This window comes from Hypanus sabinus, chromosome 16 (genome assembly GCF_030144855.1).
Source record: "Hypanus sabinus isolate sHypSab1 chromosome 16, sHypSab1.hap1, whole genome shotgun sequence".
Classification (NCBI taxonomy): Eukaryota; Metazoa; Chordata; class Chondrichthyes; order Myliobatiformes; family Dasyatidae; genus Hypanus; species Hypanus sabinus.
This window is the reverse complement of record NC_082721.1, coordinates 23,597,190-23,618,467: the sequence shown is the minus strand read 5'-3', so window position 1 is coordinate 23,618,467 and position 21,278 is coordinate 23,597,190.

Genomic DNA, 21,278 nt, shown 5'->3' with positions numbered 1-21,278 from the left:
TACACATCCACTGCACCCCAGCTCACCGTTGTCTCAGTTACCTGGGCCAGCACAACCCAACCCCCAGGTTAAAGAACTCCAAAAAATTCTCAAACCTCTGAATTAAGAAATTCTCCCTCATCTCAATGACAAATCATGCACATACTCTGGAGAGGATGTTGCCAGTCAAAGGTCAGGCTGAAGTGGGAAGGAGAATTGACGCATGGATATCCTTTAGCAGGAACTCAAAGTTGTCTGGGAATTAACTCAAGGTGTACAGTTCACTGTATACATAATCTGATAATAAATTAACTTTGAACTTTGAAAATAAAAGAGGATGAATATATTGTTACTATGTTAACAGAATATGACGGAGTTACACAATAGGTCAGGCAGCACTTATGCACCAAATGACTTGGAGTTGTTGTAGTTGTAAGTGCACCAAAACATTAAAGTGAGCAGTTAATAGGAATTTGCTAAACAGAAGAAGGAAGTGCAGCTCCAAGTGTATTGGTAAGTACCCAAACTAAGCAAAGAGACAATGAAGATGAAAGGAGACGAATGGGTGTCATGTCAGAGTTAAGTGCCGACGTTCAGGATGAACACTCCTGAAAGCAGTAATGGTAAGTTAAACAGAATCCAAATACTGTAGATCTGGGAAATCTGAAATTAAAGCAGAAAAAAAAACCGGACAACCCTGAAATCTGGACCTGCTGAGTACTTTAGATTTTTTTCAGTTTCTCTTTCAGATGTCCAGGAACTATTTTAGTTTTTTCTTGGCATTAAATACTTGGTTTTAGCAGTGGTTCTGTGATTGGATGGTCTTTGATCAAGATGGCGCCAGTGTACGACACTCCATCGGTCAACGTCTTCTAGATAGCCCATGAAAATGGAGATTGTTTGCATGATCCAGCACTCTGCTGTCTCCAAGAATATTCCAGGAAGCGAGCTTGTACTCAGACAGCCTCAAGGTGAAGAAACTTAGAGCTGATAATTCAAATCCATTTCACTGATTAAAGTGTGTATTAATTGTCCGTTGAAGCGTTGAGAAAGACTGAGAAATCAAGATGAATGCGGAAGGCGAGCAAGACTTAAGCGCTGACTAACTACCTTATGATCGCTGCCGGAGAAGGGTTCTGTGATCGGCCTATTGCTGTGTGGCTCCCTGAGGCAGGCAGGTAGGCCTCATGCTCTTGTTCTTCTCTCTTTCTCTCTCTCTCTCTATGATGAAGGAGGATGCTACTGTGATTCTGCATTATGGACTGTACTATCGTGTCTGTGGACTGTGGACTTTTTCAGACTCATGGTTTTCATATCCTATATTTTTGCCTGTTCCTTTCTGTTTTGTTGTGCAAGGGATGGGGCTTTGGGGTTGATGTCCTTGTTGTGTTCTGTTTGATATTTTTGTAAGAGGGACGGGGGTGTTGGGGGTTGATGTTCTTGTCACGTTTTGTGTGGGAGGAGGGGGGTATTGGGGGTCGATGTTCTTGTTCCATTTCGTAAGGGGGAGAGATGCCGTTCTTTTTATGTTGGGGGTGGAGGTTGATGTTTCTCTCTGAATGACTTTCATGTTCTTTCCTTGTTTCGTGGCTATCTGGAGAAGACAAATCTCAGACTTGTATATGGAAATGTACTTTGATAATAAATTAACTTGAAACTTGATTATTTAATAGACTTGGTGCCCTTATTTCAGAATCAGAATTAGAACTAGAATAATTGCTATTGACCTGAAATTTGTTGTTTTGCAGCAGGTACAATGCAAAGACACAACAGTACTATACAACACATAAATAACTAAATGCTCAAAATAAAAGAATAGCGAGATTGTGTTCATGGGCTCATGGACCGTTCAGAAATCCAGCGGCAGAGGGGAAGAAGCTGTTCCTAAAACACTGAGTCTTCAGGCTCTTGTACCTCCTTCCTGATGGCACTAAAGAGAAGAGGGCATGTCTCAGATGGTGAAAATGCCACTGCCTTTGGGAGAAAAGGTTGTACCCATGATAGAGCTGCTTGCGCCTATAGTTCTCCTCTTGTGATCCTATGCCCTGGAGGCTCTAAGCCAGGCTGTGATGCAACCAATACATCTATAGAAATTTATAACATTATTTGGTGATATTCCAAATCTCCTCAAACTCCTAATGAAGTATAGCTGCTGGCACGCCTTCCTCATGGTTGCATCAATATGTCAGAGCCAGGATAGACCCTCTGAGACACTGATGCCCAGGAACTTGAAACTGCTCACTCTTTCCACTGCTGAACTCTTAGTGGGGACTGCTGTGTGTACTCCCAACTTCCCTTTCTTGAATTCCAGGATCAATTTCTTTACCTTGCTGACACTGAGTACCAGGTTGCTGTTGTGACACCAGTCAACCAGTGTCACTCCTGGACGCCTCCTCATTCCCCTCTGGGATTCATTTCTCTTTCCTCAATGTTATGTAAAAAAGCAGTTCGGTGCTTTTGGCTAATGAGATACTTTCATTATCCCACAAAGTGAATCAATTTTCTTAACCTTCCCCTGCCAATCATTCTGGATTCCAAATCTACACAGATTCTCTGCTCAGCCAAAAAATTCTAAACATTAAGTCGGACCAGCAGTAGGACCTGACAAAGGGGTTATCTGGACCGGCTGTGACACAAACAAAGTCGTTGTAAGTGTGGAACATTTTGTATTCAGACCTTCTCCCTGCACTTGATATTTGAAAGCCCGGCACCAGCAGGACAAGACCGGACTCACCAGCACAGAGTGATATGAAGGAAGACATTTCGGAATGTCCAAAATAGTTCCCATTCACTCGGCCACCTACGCTCAGACATTTCTTAAAATCTTTAAATTCCTTTTCCCTGTCAAATGGGTGGGCTAGCTCTACCGGCCAGACTTAAACCTAGAGGTCCGGGGGGATCCATCCATGGTCAGAGCTGGGGGCGGCACAGCCAAGATGCCAGTCGAAGGCACAACCAATGGCTGAAATGAACTTCGACTCGAAAGGGGGATGAATGGATCAGTTGAGGGTGCCACTGTTGAATTTCTTCTGGCAACACTGAGTGGTGTGGTAGCATGGCACTTAGTGTAACACTATTACAGTGGCAGCAACCTGGGTTCGGTTCCGCTGCTGTCTGTAAAGAGCATGTACATTTTCCCCATGATTCCTCACTTTACACTTAGGACGGTCAGGCTACGCACAGCTCCAATGCCATACTTAAGTTTACTGATGATACCACTGTCGTTGGCCAAATCAAAGGTAGTGAAGAAGCAGCGTATAGGAGGGAGATTGAAAATTTGGCTGACTAGTGCCATGACAACAACCTCTCACTCAATGTCAGCAAGACCAAGGAGCTGATTATTGGCTTCAGGAGGAGGAAACCAGAGGTCCATGAGCCAGTTGTCATGGGTTATCAGAGGTGGAGAGGGTCAGCAACTTTAAATTCCTCGGTTATCATTTCAGAGGATCTCTCCTCGGTCTGGCACATGTCCCATTACAAAGAAAGCATGGCAGTGCCTCTCAGCATGTCACCTAAAACTCTGACCAACTTCAGCAGAGATTGCTCCAATGGCAGCTCCAATGCCGTACTTATGTTTACCGATGATACCACTGTCATTGGCCAAATCAAAGATAGTGATGAATCAGCATACAGGAGGGAGACGGAAAATTTGGCTGAGTGGTTTAATAACAACAACCTGTCACTCAATGTCAATAAGATCAAGGAATTGATTGTAGACGACAGGAGAGGGAAACGACAGAGGTCCGTGAGCCAGTAATCAACAGAGGATCAGAGGTGGAGAGGGTCAGTAACTTTAGATTCCTAGGAGTCACCATCTCAAAGGAATTGTCCTGGACCCATCATATCAATATACTTGCAAAGAAAGAATGACGGTGCCCCTACTTCCTCAGGAATCTGCAGAGATTTGGCATGTCATCAAAAACTTTGGCAAACTTCTTTGGTGTGTGGTGGAAAGTGTGCTGACTGGCTGCATTACAGCCTGGTATGGAAACACCAATGCCTTTGAGTGGAAAATCCTACAAAAGCTTGTGGATTCGGCCTAGTGCATCATGAGTAAAGCCCTCAAAACCAGTGAGCACACCTACATGAAACATTGCCATGGAAAAGCAGCATTCATCATCAAAGATCCTCACCACCCAGGCCATGCTCTTTTCTTGCTGCTGCCATCAGGTAGAAGGTACAAGAGCCTCAGGACTCGCACCGCCAGGTTCAAGAACAGTTACCTCTCAACCATTAGGTTCTTGAACAAAAGGGAACAACTGCCCACTGAAGGGCTCTTTTATCTTATTTCATGCTCTTTTATCTCATGCTCTTTATTTATTGCTATTTATTTAATATCTGAATGTACACAGCTTGTTTACAGCTTACAATTACTGATGTTTACAGATCCTGTTTACAGTTGCTGTTCTATAGTTTTGCTAAGTATGCTCACAGAAAAAAAGAATCTCAGGGTTGTATGTAGTCTGATAACAAATCTTACTTTAAACTTTGAACTTCACTCAACTTCACCAGCCCCATAACTGAACTGTTCCTACAGAACTAGACTCGTTTTTAAGGACTCGACTCCTCTTATCCTTGATACTTATTGTTTGTTTTGTTTGTCTATCTATCTATTTATTTAGTTATTTATGATTTATTTTTCTCTTTCTTTTTGTATTTGCACAGTTTGTTGTTTTTTCACATTGGCTGTTGTCTGCCCTTTTGAGTGTGATCTTATATTGGTTCTATTGTGTTGCTTGCATTTATTGTGATTGCCTGCAAGAAAAGGAATCTCAGGGTTGTATAAGGTGACATATATCTACTTTGGTTAAAAAAAAATCTTTGGACTTTGATGTATGCAGTCCACCAGATCCATCTGCTACCTCCTGTAGCATTACTGGAAAAACTTGTGATTCGCTCATTGGCATCACAATTACCTCAGAACCCATTGAGAAACCAGGTCATTCTCAATGCTAAGAAACCGTCCAAGAAGAAAATATGGAATGTGACATCAAGATAACTCCCTATTTGCTTATATTTGAAGAGCAGGGAAGCATCCCTCATATCTTGGACACATTTTTATCATCTTAATAGAAGGAAATCTGGTCACTTGCCTCAATGTTGTTTGTTCTATCATAGTTTTAAAAATTACAAAAAGCCCCCTACACATTATAAGTGCTTAATTGGCTGCAAAGTACTTTGAAATGGATTAAGCTAAAAAGCAGCTGAACTCTAACCTTAACTTTCTAAAGTAGGAACATATTAATAGGAATAAAAGGAATAAAATAAAAGGAAAAGTATTTTTATGTACATGAGCCTTGCTTCAGAGACTAACATCAACTTAATTCTATAATAATAAAAAATATATTAAATTTAGAAAGGGCCAATAGATACATTTAATACATTGAAACCATAAATGCCCTTTCACCCTTTGTGCCCGATCCCTCACCCTGCTTGCTTTCCTTTCTAATTATAATGGAGCACGCTTGAGATTGGGAATTCAGGTCTCATCATGCTGCAGTAAACTGGTATGCAGACAGGAGCCTGATCCCTTGATATAATGTGCATCAAGCTAGCACGAGTGGCCATGTTACTGCACGAAACAAATTCTGTCGAGTTCTGTGCTTCTCCAGTCAGACAACGACACGTCTGGAGATGGGATTCTCTGCATTGCATCCTGCTTCAAGGCAGTAACGCTTAATGGGCAAGCACAGGAAATTTTTCTCTGTCCGCAGAGCTACAAATAAAGGTACTAAAGCAACTATCGACTTGTCTGCCAGATTTCTTATGACCCTGCAGTTCTTTCAGTCCATCTGCTATTCTTCTCTCAGATTAGCAGACATCAAACTATGCAATTTCCATTCTGGTTATCAAGTAGCTGTTGGGTTATTCCACATTGCTCCCTGGATGTCTTTTGGTAAGAACGATGACCATGTTGTCACAGATCTTGACTGTAACTTAATGTAAGACTCTGAACTCTGAAGCACAGGAGTCTTCTTCACTCTAACGATTAACAATGTAGCCCCATGCCTCCATTCACGTTCTGCCTTTTTATTCAAACGTGCTTGATATCATTGAATGCCAGAGAGCCTTGAACCAGGCTATTGAATATTCTCTTTCATATTGACCTTAGCCCACTGGAGACTGCTTTTCCTGTTGGCTTTGGAGCACGTGAATTAATGGCCCTTCTTTTCACTTGCTGTACTCCTTTTCCCCGTTCAGGTATGTTCTCTGAGTGGCGACAGAGTTCCATTTTGATGTCATGTCTGATTCTTTCTGATACTGTTGGCAGCAGTGTTTCCCTGAAGAGTTGAGATGCCCTTTGTGTTTACCCAAAGCCTTTAGTCCTATTAATGACCTATTTAATTTTTAATTTTACTTTTACCCACACACGACATAGGTAGTGCTCATATCCTGTCAAGATCAAGGGCTATGAGATTACTGAACTCAGAATCAGAATCAGGTTTATTATCGCCAACATGTGTCATGAAATTTGTTAACTCCCTACAACCTTCTACAGAGAAGGCACGACAGTGGCTTCACTTCATTAGGAGCCTGAGGAGATTTGATATGTCACCAAGAACCCTCACATATTTCTACAGATGTACCCTGGTGAGCATGGGGGGTGGGGGGTGGCTACTGCAAAGGATCGAAGTAAGCTGCAGAGACTTGTAACCTTAGTCAGCTGCATCATGGGCACTGGCCTTCATAGTATCCAGGACATCTTCAAGGAGCGATGCCTCAAAAAGGTGGCATCCATCATTAAGATCCCTCATCACCCAGGTCATTCCTTCTTCTCATTGTTACCATCAGGGAGGAGATACAGGAGCCTCAGTGGTTCAGGAACGGCTTCTTCCCATCTGCCATCTGATTTCTGAATGGACATTGAACCCATGAACACTTACTTTTTTACTTCTATTTTTGCTCTATTTATTTCATTTAACTGTACACACTGTTATTTACAGTTTTTTCCTATTATTATGAATTGCATTGTGCTGCTGCAGCAAAGACAACAAATTTCACAACATACATCAGTGACATTAAACCTGATTCTGAGTATGAAGCACCAGTCGTCTCATACTATCCTGCTTTTTAACTTGCATCATAAATACACCTTATGCTATATGACAATCTTCTAGAATATATTTTATTATTTCTTAATTTAGTTGAGGTAATATTACTTCATGTGTGTTGGTCCGGAGGAACGTTGTTTTGTTTGACATATCCATCTATACATTTGAATGCCAATGAACATGAACTTGAACTATACCTGAGGTCGTGCACAGGACAGGACATTCCATTTTGTCTAAAATGCAGCTCACTCCTTGAATTTGCACTTCTCTCGTGCAGTTTCCCAGAGCTTCTGCACGCAACCCACTTCAAAGGCAGTTTTCCAAATCCCAACAATTCTCCATTCTGATTCTAAATTTCAAGTAGAGTAGTTTTGTCTTCGTAACTGTATGCCATGTTTTCTAGCTTCCTAGCAGCTGCCTAAGCCCCACAATGTGAAATCCTCAACTATAATGCTTTGTTTGACCTTTGAACTTTCCGTGCCCCTTAGCAACACTGAACTGTTTGTTGAGAATGTGGTAAATTAGGAAAGGTGTCTGACAAGGAAGAAATCCCAATATCCAGCAGGTTCAAGATAGTGAAGACAAGTTTAAGCCTACAGCTGCCCCCCATTCACCCTCTTCAGCCACATGTGATTGTCCCATTACACAGGGTAGTGACAAGCCTCTTATCTGCAAAAACATTGCCTCTGTACTTCACTTTGTGGAGCCTGCAAAGCCTTCGCAGTCAGATGCACCTGAAGCTAAATGTATGGCTGGATCCATCGCTGGGTGCAGGACACATTGGCAGTTTATTACCACCTCCTTCCTTGCAAGGTACTCCCTCCTGGACTCAATGTAACTGCCTTTCCCGTGAGGAGGAGGTCAAAAATCAAGGCAAGCAGCAACAGTCCTCAGTTGTGGGGATTCTTAGTGGGGATCATGGAGTCATAGAGTCAACCTCAACAGTAAGGAAGGCACAACAGAGACTATACTACCTCAGGGGCTTAAGGAGAGCTAATCTGCTCAAAAATCGCTGGCAAATTTTTAATGTGCGAAGACAGCATACCGACATACGGACTGACAGTGTGATTAGGATGACTTGGCACGTCACTGGGACTCAATTACCTGGACCTGCAACTCTCGACACCTACGGCGTGGTCATAGCATCATTAAAGATCCATCTTCTGCCAGGCACTGTCTGTTCAATCCCCTGCCATCTGGTAGGAGATACAGAAACATCTTAGCCAAGCCAGACAAACTGCTTCTTCACGAGGGCTATTATGCAGCTGAAAAATGCTACACCCCGGCTTGCCAATGGCCTTTGAGTGTTATGGACGATCAAAGTCACACATTGCATGTAAAAATGGGAATCTATTTGCTAATTTATTTATTTAAAATTACGCTGTACTGCACACATTGTAATTATCTGTTTTGCACAGACTGGAGTAGAACAGCAATCTCGTTGTCTTGAGCAATGACAATGAATTTCTATTCTATTGTATACAGCATGAAAATAGGTCCTAAGATGCCCATCTAAGCCAGTCCCATTTAAGACCATGAGATGTCGGAGCAGAGTCAGGCCATCGGTCCAAATGAGTCCGCTCCACCATTCAATCATGGCTGATAACTTTTCAACTCTATTGTCTCTCCTTTTCCCCCTTAACCCTTAATCTGCTTACCAATCAAGAACTTATAAATCTCTGCCTTAAATACACCTAATGACTTGGCCTCCACCGCCCTCTGTTGCAAGAAGTTCCACAACTAAACACCCTCTGGCTGAAGAAATTCCTCCTCAGCTCGGTTTTAAAGGAGCACCCCTTTTCTCGAAGGCTCTCAGATCCTGGACTCTCCTTCTAATGGAAACATCCTCTTCACGTCCACTGCGTCTGGGCCTTTCAGAGCTTGTGTTTGGTCCATATCCCTCTGAACCTTTCCTATCCATCCTTCAGAGTGTGACAAATATTTAAAATTGGCCAAAGCGAGAATTGTACTTCCTTGCCTGCAGGTGCATATAATTCAGCATCAGTGACTGAAGGGAGCACCCTAATCTTGCAACCCCATCAGTTTACTCTGTCCATGGTTCCACTGCCAAGAATCACATTCAGAGGGCAGAGAATTATTGTTATCAAGGGAAATCGTCTAGGATAGTGTTGTTTCATTTGGAGCAAAGTGGATTTGATGAAAATTATAAACTGAGACAAAATAACTAAGAAGGGCCCACTTTCTCTAGCAAGGAAACAGTAACTAGGGGGTCTCAGCTAACATTGTTCAGAAACTTTAGAGGAGAGTTAAGGGAAGTTTCTGGTCGGGGTCTGAAACGCGTTAGCCGAAAGGAAGCGGAGACAGAAACCATCGCCATGTTTATGAAGTACCTAGATGAGCACATATAACCCTGTGAAATGAGAGAGGGCATGACACTAATTTGGTGTTTTCCTTTAAGCAGAATGCACACAATGGGCCAAATGGCCTCTTTCTGTCCAGTGCATCTACATTTCTTTGACAAGTTCCCAGATAGACTCTATTTAGAATCTCACACAGGCAGCTTAAAAAAAAGGGAAAATTATTAAGATGTACTTTTTTATACATTGGGCTCTCAAAATCCACCATACAGTTATAATTACCGAGGTACTCTGCAGCCTGTAATCACATTGACATGATTTATAGCTGACTTCTTGTTTATCAGAATGCCTAAGAACGTCCTGCAAAAAATCGCTGCCTCCTTCGTAATGTTGCAGTAAAGCAATGGGCTGTTTTAAGGCAGGTGTTTTGAAAGCCCAGCAGACCATGTGATGAACACCATACCAGGGCAGTTGCGGCTCAGCTGGCTTCAAGTGCGGCCAAAGAGCCGATGGAACTGATTGTGCAGGGGCAGGTCCAAACAGCGCACTCATACGCTTTCATTGCTTGCCACCCAACATTATTCTCTACCCGAATTGTTTGTTTATTTGAAGTAGTTTATTGGCTAATTGTGTACTGATTAGCAAGTTTCCATAAACAGGATGGCTTATATTTAGCAGTATAAAGTTCGAAGACCTTGGATTTTGGACCACTGAGTGTTGTTGATGGGAATTGAGTAAAGTGGAACTATTTTTATGGCTCATCTGCACATGATTAAGCCTTGTATCATTAGTACAATACTGCTTATAGGTTGTACTGAGGAGGGAGAGCAAGAACGAGTGGGAAATTTGAAAGTGAGTATTACTGTGTAGCAGAGGAGTGCTTGCTGTCCTTGAGGGGAACTGATAAAAGAGGCCTGTCCACATTTAGGACTCAAGATCAATATTCCACTGAGCTGTAAGTTTACCGTCAGATTCTTGACCTCTGATGTGTCTCTATATCATGATAGATCAGGGAAACGAGGGAATATCCAATGTAGAACAATTAATACCATCCGTGAACTGATGCATTGTACAAAATACATGAAGAACCACAAAGAAATCAAACAGCCCATTCTTCCTATTTAGCCAGTTCAGCATTAACTTTGAATTTTTATTACAATTTTATTGAGGACTTCTCCACAGACATTTCATGGCAGGTCAGGGCTGATGAAGAAGAAAAAAACAAGTACTCAAATAAAATTAACAAAAGGGATTGCAGGATGACACAAAGTTTAAGGACAAATCTGATAAGTAGAAGCAGGAATGGGCATTCAGCCTATGAAGAAAGATATGGCATTCACTTTATATAAAATAACATCTAACCCTATACCTGAAGCCCACTTTCCCTCCTTGTGCCGAAGTCCTTTGATTTTTTTAGCAACTCAAGAATTCACTGTCTGTGCCACAGTTATTCTCTCTGGAGTAGAAAGCTCCGAATATTCCAAGTGTAGCCATTTCTTGTCACTGCCATCCGATTGAACAGTCCCTTATCCCAGAGCAATGTGGACTGAAGCAGGCTCGATTTGAAAGGGGATATGGCTGTGGTTAAGTTACTGGGCTAAGAACCAGAGTTCTGGAATGTTGATTCAGAGACCTGGGTTTGAAATCTACCAATAGCTGCTGAGAGTCTAAACATAAGCATTAAATGAATCTGGAATCAAAGAGCAAGAGGATAAGACGTGAGAGAATAGGACCAATCAAGTGTGACAGTGGAAAAGTGTGTATGGAACCGGAGCAGATCGCAGAGGTACTTAATGAGTACCTTGCTTTAGTACAGTATTTGCTACGGAAAAGTATCTTGACGGTTGTAGGGATGACTTACAAGCGGACTGAAAAGCTTGAGCAGGTAGATATTAAGAAAGAGGATGTGCTGGAGCTTTTGGAAAGCATTAAGTCACCAGGATCAGACGAGATGTACCCCAGGCTACTGTGGGAAGTGAGGGAGGAGATTGCAGAGCCTCAGGCGATGACCTTTGCATCATCAATGTGGACGGGAGAAGTTCCGGAGGATTGGAGGGTTGGGGATGTTGTTCCTTTATTTAAGAAAGGGAGTGGAGATAGCCCAGGAAATTATAGACCAGTGAGTTGGTAAGTTGATGGAGAAGATCCTGAGAGGCAGGATTTATGAATGTTTGGAGAGGTATAATACGATTAGGAATAGTCAGCATGGCTTTGTCAAAGGCAGGTCGTGCCTTACGAGCCTGATTGAATTTTGAGGATGTGACTAAACACATTGATGAAGGTAGAGCAGTCGATGTAGTGTATATTGATTTCAGCAAGGCATTTGATAAGGTACCCTGTGCAAGGCTTATTGAGAAAATAAGGAGGCATGGAATCCAAGGGGACATTGCTTTGTGGATCCAGAACTGGCTTGCCCACAGAAAGCAAAGAGTGGTTGTAGATGGGCCATATTCTAATTGGAGGCCGGTGACCACTGGAGTGCCTCAGGGATCTGTTCTGACCCTTACTCTTCGTGAGTTTTATAAATGACTTGGATAAGGAAGTGGAGGATTGGGTTAGTAAATTTGCTGATGACACAAAAGTTGAGGGTGTTGTGGATAGTGTGGAGGTCTGTCAGAGATTACAGTGGGACATTGATAGGATGCAAAACTAGGCTGAGAAGTAGCAGATGGAGTTCAACCCAGATAAGTGTGAAGTGGTTCATTTTGGTAGGTCAAATATGATAACAGAATATATTATTAATGGTAAGACTCTTGGCAGTGTGGAGGATCAGAGGGATTTTGGGGTCTGAGTCCATAGGACACTCAAAGCTGCTGCGCAAGTTGATTCTGGTGTTAAGAAAGTATACAGTGCACTGGCCTTCATCAATTATGGAACTGAGTTTAGGAGCTGAGAGGTAATGTTGTAGCTATATAGGACCCTGGTCAGACCCCTCTTGGAGTACTGTGCTCATTTCTGGTCACCTCACTATAAGAAGGATGTGGAAACCATAGAAAGGGTGCAGAGGAGATTTATGAGGATGTTGCCTGGATTGGGGAGCATGCCTTATGAGAATAGGTTGAGTGAACTCGGCCTTTTTTCCTTGGAGCGACGGATGATGAGAGGTGACCTGATAGAGGTGTACAAGATGATGAGAGGCATTGATCGTGTGGATAGTCAGAGGCTTTTCTCCAGGGCTGGAATGGCTAGCACGAGAGGGCACAGTTTTAAGGAAGTAGTTACAGAGGAGATGTCAAGGGTAAGTTTTTTTTTCCTCAGAGTGGTGAGTGTGTGGAATGGGCTGCCGGCAACGATGGTGGAGGTGGATAAGATAGGGTCTTTTAAGAGACTCCTGGACAGGTACATGGAGCTCAGAAAAACTAGAGGGCTATGGGTCACCCTAGATAATTTCTAAGTTAAGTACGCGTTCAGCACAGCTTTGTGGGCTGAAAGGCCTGTATTGTACTGTAGGTTTTCTATGTTTCTATTCCCAGCAAACAGTAAGCATAAAGTTACTGGATTGTTGCAAAATCCCCCTCTCTCCCACTGCTGTTCACTCATTTCCTTTAAAGAGGGAAAGAAGGAAATCCTTATCCTGTCTGGCCTACAATAACTCCAGACGGAACAATGTTGTTGACGTTTAAATGCTTCCTCAGTTCAAGGGCAATTGGGAATGAACAATAATTGCTGGGAATATCAGGGATGTTCACATCCTGTGAACAAATAAATAAAACAATACAGTTTTGGCTTTTAAAGAGGACTTTCTGGAAAGAAGGATATAGATTCTTCCTCTATAGAGGCTTAAGATATTGAAGACTTCATTCAGCGGAGTTACTGTGGATAAAGGGGAGACAAATGGGACAAGGAGCAGAGAAGGGGTTGGTGATGAAGTGAGGACATTAAATTTGCTGCACTGGGAGCCCAGAAGTCTGTGTACTTTGCTGTGTGCATAGTAAAAGTGAGTGGGAGTCCAGGCAACAAAGCTTATTAATGTCCAAAATTTTAAGGCAAGTTGGGAATCCAGTAAGTACTCTGAACAAAGGGAATGCAGAGGTGACAAGAATATGGGCTGGGGCTTTAAGTTTAAAGCTTAAAGGAAATTGATCATCAAAGCGTGCATATCTCACCCTATACTACCCCAAGGCTTTCACAGCAGAAACAAAGTACAATAGAATCAGTGGAAATCTACACACAGACAAATGACCAGTGTGCAAAAGAAGGCAAACTGCAAATACAAAATAATAATAATCAATGGGTAATAAATAATATTGAGAACATGAGCTGCTGAGACCTTGAAAGTAAGTCCATAGGTTCAGTGCTGAGGTGAGAGAAGTTATCCACACCGGTTCAGGAGCCTGATGGTTGAACGGTACTAATTGTTCCTGTACCTGGTGGTGTGCCTGATCGGTAACAAGCCCTGGAATGTGAAGACTACACAAATGAAAAAGAGAAGACAATTCCTTTCCCCAGATGCATGGATAGCATTTTCACCAGCATCTAAACCAAGGTGGCAGCATGCTCAGTCATTAGCTCTCTCCCTTCAACCAGGAGACCATGGATTCAACGCCCACTCCGGAAGTTTCTGCAAAGGATCTAGACTTAAATCCCAGCTTGTGTTGAGCGAGTCAGAGGTGCCACTTTACAGAAGAGACAATAACTAAATCTCATTTGCCTTTCAGGTGGTTATAAACAATAATATCTCTAGGAATTATACCCAAAGTCCAAACCAATATCTAATCACTCAAGTTACATTATAAAGCTGATCTTTACACTTTGTTGTTTGTGGGAGTGTACAGTACATAAATTGATGGCTCTGTTTCCTGTCCTTTGAAGGTGGCTGCTGGAATTAATGGATGATGGAAGCAGAGATATTCAATGAAAAATGAATATCAAAAGGTGAAAAACACTTAAGAGAATAAGCATTTAAAGAGCAAATACAATAAGGACAGAGCTGTAAAGTGGAAATTACTTTAGAGAAAACACTCCATCTATGGCCCAAATGGAAAGAAAGAGCCAATAGTTTCATTCTGCGCTAGAAGCTTACAATTTCAATGTTTGAATAACATTTTGGGACAATTTCACAATGCTGATGAAATGCTTCCCCCCCCCCCACAAAGAATAACCTAATAACCTGAGAGTTCCTAAATTACTTTATCACTCCAGGCAAAACACCCACACTGAGAGTGATCGATCCATGGCAGGAACATGACAGAGTGCAAGCACATTAGCATCCGTCAACTCTCAACGGTCACAGCTGATTGGTTCTTTGTCCCCTCTAATGGAGAACCGAAGCTGTTAACAACAGCTATTGGATAATTTAATTGATACCAACTCTTGAACCTCAGTCAACAAACTAGTCTACAATTGTTGCTTTCATTGGAATTGGATGGTAAAGATTTCTGGCCAAAGCAACATTTGCATTTATATAAAGCCATTCTCAGCTCAGAAGTTCCTCAAAGTGCTTTAATATGAATAATATTACTAGTCATGTTAAAGTTGTGAATGATGTTAGGGTTTTGTCAAAATTTCTCATCCTAACAGTAGGCCTCAAAACAACATTGGAATATTGATCTAGAATGTTGTGTTCAAGCCACTTGGTATCAGGTGAGAATGTGCCCACTAAACCCCATGTGATAGAATCAGTAATCTAAACAATTAATTATAATATTGCAGAGATCATTGTTTCCACAATCTCAGGCCTTGATTGTAAAGTGCTGGGTTGCCCAACCATTCCCATTCCTAGCTGTTTGGTCTTCTTTTGCAGGTCCTTCCAGGTGCCTGGCCGTTCCCTCAGGGTCTGCCATCTCGGAACCCAATCCGAGACCCCAGAACCCAGACGAAATAGTTTCTGCAGCTGAACCTAAAAATCCATCTCCTCCCTGGACTGGAGCAATAGACTGCAGTGCCTTAGGATTGTCCTAGGATGTTGTGTGTGTGTGTGTGTGTGTGTGTGTGTGTGTGTGTGTGTGTGTGTGTGTGTGTGTGTGTGTGTGTGTGTGTAATGATAATTTACTGGGATAAAACATTCTACAGGCATCATCGTATTGCTTTACAAAAATGCAAAATAAATTAAGTTTAAGTCATGTTCCCAACAACTGCCTGTCCACAACAAGGTACCCCAATTCACATTTGTTTCAGCATTATTTTTGTTGTATTTATAACTCGGGCACAATTTATCTCACAAATTTAACAGACAAAGGGTTTGAGGGTCGGCACAACATTGTGGGCCGAAGGGCCTGTAATGTGCTGTACTATTCTATGTCCTATGTTCTATGTTTTATGTAGAACAAACATAATGTTCGGTCTCTCTACTATTGCATCTAACTTGGCTCTTGGGGTTTAGTGACCCAACACTCTTACCCACTGGCTATAGACAGAGTGTGTTGGCGGGTTATGGAAGTCTGCAGTAACTACTGAGACAAGCTGGGATCCCCTGCCACATAAGTATCCTCCCCAGCACTATGTCAGGAAAAAGAAACTTTATTTTGTTTACAGATACAGCATTGTAACAGGCCTTTCCTGCCCAATGAGCCCTCACAGCCCAGTTGCACCCACATGACAAAATAACCTGTACATCTTTGGAGAAAGGCAGCCCACCTGAAGGAAACCCACGTCGCTGAGCCCATGTTGCAACCGCTAACAGCTACGGTACCATGCCATCCTCGTGTTGCTGTGCTACCATGCCATGCTGTCAGCAACCCCTTCCTTGGTCAATCCTAGAGGGCAAAGATGATATTGCCATCTGCCACCGTGGTCAAGGTTAGTTCATTGTGGAGAGATTTTTGAGATCTTGCTGTGCCACATTCTCCCAAAGGAGGGCTCAAATGTGATAGCTCCCCAGAGAATTAGTTTCTCAACAAGAACCAACCAAGCTATCATTGCAGTGATCTCTCCTTAAGAGAGGAAGAAGAAAGGTGGCAACTCTTCTCTTTGGAATCAAGAGGCCAAGAGACCCCCCCCCCCCCCCCCCCGAATATTGTTGTGGAGGCACAAGAGAGGCTGCAGATGCTGGAAGCCTGGATCAAGGCTGGAGGAACAATAGCCCTCAACACTACATTGGAATATTGACCTAGAGTGTTGTGTTCAAGTCATCTTAATGGGACTTGGTCTCGGGTGAGAAAGTGCCCACCAAACCCCACGCTCCAGGCAGCGTTTGGGGATGAAAACAAAGAGTTGAGAGAAAGCCAATACTCTTAATCAGATCGGAGACCTTCATATTGATGAAGGTTCTCAGACCAAAAGACCACAAGACATAGGAGCAGAATTAGGTCTTTCAGGCAACCGTTCCATGGTGGCCTATTTATTATCCTTCTCAACTCCATTCTGCTCCATCTCCCCATAACCTTTGACGCCTTTACTATAATCAAGAACCTATCAGCCACTGTTCAAATACACCCAATAACTTGGCCTCCACAGCTGTCTGTATCAAGTCAATTCAAGTTTGTTGACATTTAACTATATACGCGCGTACTGCCAAACAAGACTGCATTTCTCCGGAGCAGAGCGTAAAGCACATAATACATGTACAACACACAGTAACTCTGGAATGTAAGAATTAAATCTAGAAATGAATTTCGCGTAGAAAACAAAGTAAAGTGCATAAATGAAATATTGTAGTGTACAGTATTGATCCGGTGACATTTTGCATGCGATGCGGCCGGGAGTCCAGAAGCTGTTTCCCCATCCTGACCATCCCTGCCTTTAAGCATCGGAGTCTCCTGCCCGATGTGCTGGGTGGTTGGGTGGGATCCTGAACAGTAAGGACTGCGTGTGCAGCGCTCCTGATGAACATCCCCGGTGGAGGTTGGGGAGATCCCCTTGAACGTTCTCACAGCCCTTTGGAGGGGTTTCTGATCCGACGCTCTGGCGCTCTCCCACCACCAGAAGAGGCAGCTTGGCAGAACGCTCCTGTAAAATTCAGTCAAGATGATCGGTGCGGGGGCGGGATGTGGCGCTTGCCTCAATCTTCTCGGGAAGCGGAGGGGCGAAGGCGACTGGGCATTTCGCTCCGTACGCGCTGAGTTCCTCCAGCGGTTTGTGTGTGTTGATCAGTGCCGGGGAACGGCCCCCATGCGAGGGGAACCGGGCACCTGATAGCACCCAATGTCTGCACGCCTCCACTTGTGTGAAATTCCGAGTAGAGTTTCTGGCCCATAAGCCGCAGATCTGCCTCTGAGCTCTGGGGCAATAGAGCGCGCAGCTTGACTTTACACGAGCAGATGACATTAACCTTTCATCAGGCTTGCGTTCGATCGCTCAAGTTCCCGCACACATTCAGCGCTGCTGGCCTCTCCGAGGAGGCCAAGGCGGGCAGTTCGTGCAATGAACAACTCGGCTGCACACACGTAACCCAGAAAATGGGGCAAATGCCCTTCGTAGGTGGGGGAGGGGGGAGAGGGTGTCCCTATAGCTTCTTGTTGCTGTCACTGTCATCTAAAGGTGGGAGGGGGCAAAGTTATCACACAGTTTCCACAGGAGCTGGAGAAGAAACAAGAAGTGACTGCGATTACTTACTCTTCCTCCCACACCACCGCTCTTCCCCTCCCCAAATCAAGGGGGTCCTTAGAGGGTGGGACTAACAGAGTCATTATAACCATATAATAATTACCGCACGGAAACAGGCCATCTCGGCCCTTCTAGTCCGTGCCGAACACTTACTCTCACCTAGTCCCACCTACCTGCACTCAGCCCATAACCCTCCATTCCTTTCCTGTCCATATACCTACCCAATTTTTTTAAAAAATGACAATACCGAACCTGTCTCTACCACTTCTACTGGAATCTCGATCCACACAGCTACCACTCTCTGAGTAAAGAATTTCCCCCTCGTGTTACCCCTTAACTTTTGACCCCTGACTCTCAACTCATGTCTTCTTGTTTGAATTTTGAATCTCCGCTCTGCCCCCCCCCCAAATCAAGGGGGCCCTTCGAGGGTGGGACTAACAGAGCCTTTGCCGGAGGCTATTGGTGGTGAGCAGCAAGCAGAAGCTAAATTTTGACTCGTATTTTGGGTGAGCTCAGCTGCCAGGATACCGGCTGAATGCGCCGTGCAGCTACCGGTTGACTCAGCTCATTCCCAGCGCACGAGTATCGTCAGCAGCTGGTTTGTATTATGTTTGAAAAGACAACCAAAGCAAAAAACATGCACTTCCCTTGCGAAAAGCAGGTTGCCGGAGGGACTCAGAGGGTCAGGAAGCATCTGCAGTTTACGTTGCGGGTCGAGACCCTCCATCGAACGATGATTGTCCGTTTCTCTCTCCAGGTGCTCCTCCGGCCGCTCAGTTTTGGCTCCAGCATCTCCCTTGTGTCACCGAGCGCCGGATGCTGTTTCCATCGCTTCACAACACCAACGATCACCGATGGAAGCCCCCTGTAAGGGGTGTGTACATTCTCCCCATCACCCCATCCCTCAGATGCTCCGGTTTTCCTCACACGTTCCAACGGTGCACAGTTAGTTGTAGTGAGTTGTGGGCATGCTATGTTGGCGCAAATGATTTGACACAAATGATGCGTTTCACTGTCCGTACCCGAGGCAAATAAAGCGAATCTTTCAATCTTTAAAGTCTACAACCAATTAGATACCTCTGAAGACCCAGGAGACTGCAGCTACTGGGACCAGGAGCAAAGCGCAAACTGCTGGAGCGCCTGTTTGGGATCGGGGGCATGGAGAAATGGGCGATAATTTGGGTCAAAACCCTCCACTGGAATGATCATGGAGAGGGAAGACGGCCAGCGTAAACAGGAGAGGAGGGCAGCTGGAACATGGGCTGGTCGGTGGTAGATTGGGCAAAAACCAAACTGCGGGAGGAATTCTGTGAGTCAGGCGGAATAGGTACGGACAAAGGGACAGACGGTGATTCGGGCTGAGATCGCAATCGGGTGAGACTTGAAGAAAGAAAACGGGGCCAATAGAGCCAGATGGGGTAGAGGGAAGGTAAAGGAGGAGACAGAGGCTGGAAGGTCATAAAGTGGTGATACAAAGGCTACTGGGGTTGGAAGCTGGTAAGTAAAAGATTGATAATAGATTTGTGAGAATAATCCTGTAAATGAAAGGGTTAATGTGTGTAGAAGGTTTAAATGCTCTGGACCTTTAGTCCCTGGAGTTCTGAAGAATAGTTGTGGGGTGGTGTTGGTATCTCATCGAAACCCATTGTATATTGAAAGGCCGAGATAGAGTGGATGTGGGGAGGAGGTTTCCTATAGTGCCGGAGTGCAAGACCAATGGGCACAACCTCAGAATAGAGGGACTTCACTTTAGAACAGAGATAAGGAGGGGCTTCTGTAGCCAGAGAGTGGTGAACCTGTGGAATCCATTAGCAATACGGCTTTGTAGGCCAAGTCATCGGGTATATTCAAAGTGGAAGTTGATAGGTTCTTGATAAGTCAAGGCATCAAAGGTTAAAGGGAAAAGGCAGGAGAATGGGGTTCAAAGGGAAAATAAATCAGCCATGATCAAATGGAGGAACAGACTCAATGGGCCGAATGGACTAATTCTGCTCCTATATTATTTGGAGGGAGGGAGGGAGAGGGAGAGGGAGAGGGAGAGGGAGAGGGAGAGGGAGAGGGAGAGGGAGAGGGAGAGGGAGAGGGAGAGGGAGAGGGAGAGGGAGTGTGTGTGTCAGGGGGGTAGGCAGATAGGACTATGAAAGAGAGAGGGGTGAACATGTGTGTGAAAGGGGATTGGAGGTGTAGGGGGAAGGGACACATTGGAAGGATCAGAGGTCCTTGAAGATGAGGAGGGTCCTGAATCAGCTGAGATAGTTGTGTTTTACAGCTGGCAGCTGGACCTGACTGAACAAACTTCTGAGTCAGACTTAAAGTGCGTCCCACCGAGCCTCAAGTGACAAACATAGTTTCTGCATTAACACTTTCTCACATTGTTGATTTTATCCTGAGCAAGGTTTAGCGATAGCTGGAGTGAGAACTAGTGCTTGGTTTATTTAAAGGATGATGCAACAGAAGCTTTGTTATCCAGCGGTTCTGAGGGATCGGCTGGGCCATCGCACTGCGGCAATGCTGAGGGAACAGTGGGCTGAGGGAAGGACTGGGGCCCGTGGAGGAACAGCCTTGCTGAGCACAGAGGCTAGAGGAAGGGAGGCACCAAACCCCTCTTCACCAAGGTCGACCTATTGCTTGCCAACGCCTGACTCTTCCATTCTTTTACACTAGTTGTCTTTCCTTTTCAATCTCAGCCCTAATGCAGGGTCTCAACCTGAAACATCGACCATTCCTTGCCTCCAAAGATGCTGATTGACGAGCAGAGTTCCCCCAGCAGTTCGTTGTTTTTTTTCCCTTGAGTCATAAAAACAAAAATCAGGACATCCAATACTTCTAATTATTACTCATCAGTTTTCTCAATTCATTTACGCAACGTTGTCCAATTTGGGTTTAACCAACTGAAATAGTGACTGTATTTCAGATTTGCCTGTATTGTACTCTGGGAGATGCTTGATGCTGGTCTTTCTTTATTGCTGCACCCTTCCTGTGATCCTGCCCTCGTCCGGCCAGCAACGAGTCCCATGTTGACTGTGAGCTAAGCCATGTTAGCCATAACACCAGTTTGCATCATGTAGACGTCTTTGCTGAATATGAGCCACTCTCAGCCTGAACCGTCAAGATTCTATTCCCATTGACGGGGAAAGATCTTGCTGCGGCTGCTGTTTTCATTGTCCATTGACCTGTTTGGAGCACATTATGGAAACATACTGTATATTGCACACCAGCAAGTACATATTGCATGCATTGGCACTGGTCCAGCAGGTGTACTTACGCTTTTTCCACTTTGTTCCGATTACACTATCCTTAAATGTTAACAAAATAAAGGAAAATGTTTTTATTTTAGGCTATTGCAAGCCAATGAAATAAATAAACCCAGCAAACCCAGAAACAATTCAAAACCTGTTTACAGACTGCACAATTAAGAATCATTGACTATGATGAGTTCAAACCA